Below are 4,223 nucleotides of genomic sequence, written 5' to 3' on the forward strand. Positions count from 1 at the left end.
GTGGCAGACGAACATAAATCAGCACGGACTCCTTCACATGCACACCAGTTTGGCCTTCCTTTGAATGTTCGCATGAAAACTTTCCTTTCTTTTTGAATGATGGCAAAACAAAATTTTCATTACATGATAAGTTGAAATTTCCGGTATTTGACAAAATATTGAAGGTAAGGAGTTTATGTGACCTTTGATGTGTCTGGTAAAGTTATTTTCATTCCATTTTTCTTTTTCGGATGATGTTTGGCCGGTAAACCCATCGTGGATTCTCTGTTAAATAAATTTAAGCATTGGTCGGGAGGTGTTTATATGGGGTAGACATGGCGTTTCTCCCTGTTATTATGTGATGGGAGGTTGTGTAAATACTTTCTTTCCCTTTGAGCTCTTCATTATCTTAGTGATTCTAGTGCACCTTGGAGAACAGGTACGACGATGACTTCCTGGGATCATTCCCCAGAAAATGAAACATCCATCATGAACAACCATCAGGAAGAATTTTCCACGCAACTTTTATTTTCAATAAATCCGTACGTTTGATCTTAAATTGTCTGATGGGCCGAAGTTCCTGGGCTTTTATGAATTGCATTTTTCAAGAATTTTTTCAGGGTTTCTCTAGGGTTTTACGGGCCCCACCATTGTGGTCAATGATTCTGAGAGTGGAGAAAATAAGGCTGCGCAAGACTACTGCGCATAAATACTTATTTATAGGTACTTATGCTAATGATTTTACATTTCAGGTACCAACCATGGGAACTGATGACCCTTTTAGGAATCTGGCTAAAGATTTTGACACAATCGCGGGAGAGTCAGGAAATGGAAAGGCTGGAATCCCTTCGACCCAAGGAATTAACTTATCTGAGCTTACACCACCAGGTTTCACCACTTTTAACTACAACAAAAATAGGATATGACATCACTCATACGACACTGGTTTTTCTCAAAGCATGTGGTCGTATGTGTTTTGTCTGTGGTCTTTTATTTGTCTGTGGTCTTTTAGCATAAAAATTCAGTAATAGACAACAGATTTATGTGTCTGTTGTTATAGGTGTGAGGTTAAAAATAATTTATAACACTGGACTTAATTGTCTATGGTTATATGTATGATGTTATTATAAAAATAATAAATTGATAAAAAATAATAAAATTAAATAATTAAACTTGTTTTCCAATAAACTCAAAGAAGAATTAAACTCATAGTAATAAAATTGAAATAATAATTAAAATCATAGGAGTACTATTTTTTGATTAAATAAAAAATAACTTAAAATTATTTTTAGAAAATTAAACCCCGAAATTGGAAATTCTAAAGAAACTTAATTTTCTCTACAAAAATTATAAGTAAATTAGTTTCCCTAAAAATAAATTAAGGTTACACATCTCTCATAAACTACCATTCGAGCGCTGAAACTTTGATTCTTATAACCGCTGTTGCGGTCCAGTGCTCATCCTCTTCCTCCACGGTCGGCGGTCACTACTTCTGACGGAGCAACTACCGGTCACTGTTGCTCACGGCGCGGTTGATTTCCCCTGCCATAATCGCTAACTACCTTGCCCCATTCTCTTAGCGCCACGATTGAAGCTCGCCCCGGCCAGGCCATTGCCCGAAAATCGTTGCAAAGGTAAGGGGTTTTGATTTTAAGTCAACTATCTCGATCTCTCTTTCCCTCACTATCTCTCGCCCTCGCCCAGCTTTGTGCCACTGCCACCGTGCGACCGTGCCCTCGCCGACATCACCGTGCTTATGCCTCCGTCATCGCCGTCGCTACTGCTGTCGTCCCCTTCGTCCTTATGAGGTTAGTTTGCTGCTTCTTTTATCATTGGTATACGCCTACAAACTGTTTGATGATTTGTTTGAAAGAACAATTAATTGTTTCAACAGTTGTAATCTGCCAAGTTTTTCGAAGCAAGATTGAATAAGACTTTTAGATGTCAAGTTTATAGAAATAGTGTGTATTGGCTAATCAGAAACCAAATATGAAGCCAATAAAAGATAGTAGAAGATGATGGATTTCTGTGTATGGTTTTTCTAAATGTTCTTGATTACAATAGCATTATGTTGGGGTTTGGATTATATATGGCTAATGTTTAGTGAATTTTTCCTTGACATGTTATGCCACTAGAAAAAGCTTTCTTAAATATGCTTTAGTGAAGCATGATATTGGTGTGGGATTAGAGCAGAAACATAGTTATTGGTTGTCATATTTGCCACCATCTTTACAGATATATGTGTGTGTAATATATTTTGTGACTATGTTGTTGGGGTTAGTTCGATCAATATATTTATTTTTATTTGTTGTTTTCGGTTTTGAATGGAAGGATCCATATGAATGGGAAAATAATTTGAGGTTAAGATTTAAGACTTTAAGTTGTATATGACATCTCATGCCAATATCCTAAGTTAATTTATAGATACTTAGGTCTTAGAGTATTTATATTTTATTATATACAAGGTAATTGTGTAGTTGAATTAATTTATGACATAGTATATGATGATGATGCCATAGTATATGATGATGATGCTTCACTTAGTTGCAAGAATATGAATTTATCTATAATACTCTGAGATTAATGTCACTATATCATGTTACTGATAAACAAGAATTCTTTCTATTATATGCATTTGTATTTTGTTTCTTGTTTCTAAAGCACACCCTACCCTTCCTGGAAGAAAGCTATAATTACGATCATTTGGTTGGGGTAAAATTTTACAATGCTTATGTGGGAAGGAACTTGGATGCATGTATGTGGGAGTGGGGTTTGTCATATTCACCCATAGAATTAAGTGTTACTAATTGTTCGTGAAATAAGGAATTGAGAAAAAACGGCATGGCAATTATATCTTAGAGATAGCCTTCCTGTAGCTTGTAAAATCCTCTTAACTATTCTTGGTACTTTTGAGTTATATTAGATCATTCTCAGACTTGTTTGGGAGTACAAACATGAATAACTAGTCAAGGTACTATACATTTATTTATTTTTCTCATGTATCCAGAGGCAGTTGAGCCTTTTACACGTCAGCTTTTTCCTGGCAAGGGAGAGATAAGGCATCACCACTGATTTCTTATTCTATAACCTCATAATAAATTAGTAATAATTTTCTTGAGTTGGTACGATGGAAGTCTAAATGAAAATCATAGTCAGAAATAGAATTTTTGAATCAGACGATTAGTCCATGTAAACAAGGTCATAAAAAACTCAAGCCACTCTGTCATGTCTTTTAAGTTTACTTTAGCATACCTGAACTTCACCTCATAATTTTGGGCGATTCTCGTTCTGTTCAAGAAACCTTAATTGTTAATTGATGTTGATGAGTATGGAACACATGTATCGTTGTAATGTAATTATTGTGTATTGACGGAATGACAACATGTGGCTAATTTGTTTATAGATTATTTTGATTGTGATTGTGTGAAGGATATGTGGTGAAGGCAAAGAAGACAATATTGGACATATTGGTTGATGCATCACATTTTGAAGGAACGAAGGAACAACAAGTGTTAACTCATTTGAATGTTAGGCTGAACTTATTTGTTAGTGGATCCACAAATGTTTACTCATTTTAGTTATAGTTATTGTTAGAATTTAGCTTAATTATTTTGTAATGGAATATGGTAGAATTGATTTTGTCGAATCTTTAAGTTGTAATGAATATTGAAATTTTATAATGACTATGTTATAAATGAAAATGATTTTCTCATGCTTTTTAAATAAATATTGAATTTTCAAGAAAAAAAATTCTTATAAATATAGGATTTAATCGATTTTAAAATTATAAAAGAGCATGGTTTTTTTGGGACCTACGACACCGCTCAAAAACTGAGATGGTATATAAGAAATAAAATGGTCGTTTTTCTACTACAACAACAGATAAAAGCTAGAGTGGTATACAGAAAATACCCTAGACAATCGACACCTACGACACTACTCAAAAATCATAGTGATATTAATGATACAACAACAGACTCTATGCTCTCAAAGACCACATACAATGTCTGTTGTCATAAATATCTATGACAACAGGCAATGCCTGTGGTCTTTGAGCACCTTTTTCTAGGCACCTACGACACTACCACTTACAGCAACAGACATTTTCTCTAATAGACAATAGGCAATGCCCAATGTCTATTAGCTTTTCTGTAGTAGTGTTAATCCGGCCTCGGGGCCTACTGGGACCACTCCAGGAACAACACAGTCTCTGATTGGAACTTTAGCACCAGGGGGTAAGGTGC

At 35.0% G+C, this 4,223-nt stretch overlaps 1 long non-coding RNA gene across 1 annotated transcript; it reads left to right on the forward strand.

The window, feature by feature from the left end:
- Positions 1 to 1,331: 1,331 nt before the first annotated feature.
- On the forward strand, positions 1,332 to 3,691 carry LOC131016367 (uncharacterized). Its single transcript, XR_009098932.1, has 3 exons — positions 1,332 to 1,613; positions 1,684 to 1,787; positions 3,409 to 3,691. It is a non-coding gene; the product is annotated as an uncharacterized LOC131016367 (long non-coding RNA).
- The last annotated feature ends 532 nt before the right edge of the window (positions 3,692 to 4,223 follow it).

The sequence above is a fragment of the Salvia miltiorrhiza genome, chromosome 3, assembly GCF_028751815.1.
Source record: "Salvia miltiorrhiza cultivar Shanhuang (shh) chromosome 3, IMPLAD_Smil_shh, whole genome shotgun sequence".
NCBI classification, from domain to species: Eukaryota; Viridiplantae; Streptophyta; class Magnoliopsida; order Lamiales; family Lamiaceae; genus Salvia; species Salvia miltiorrhiza.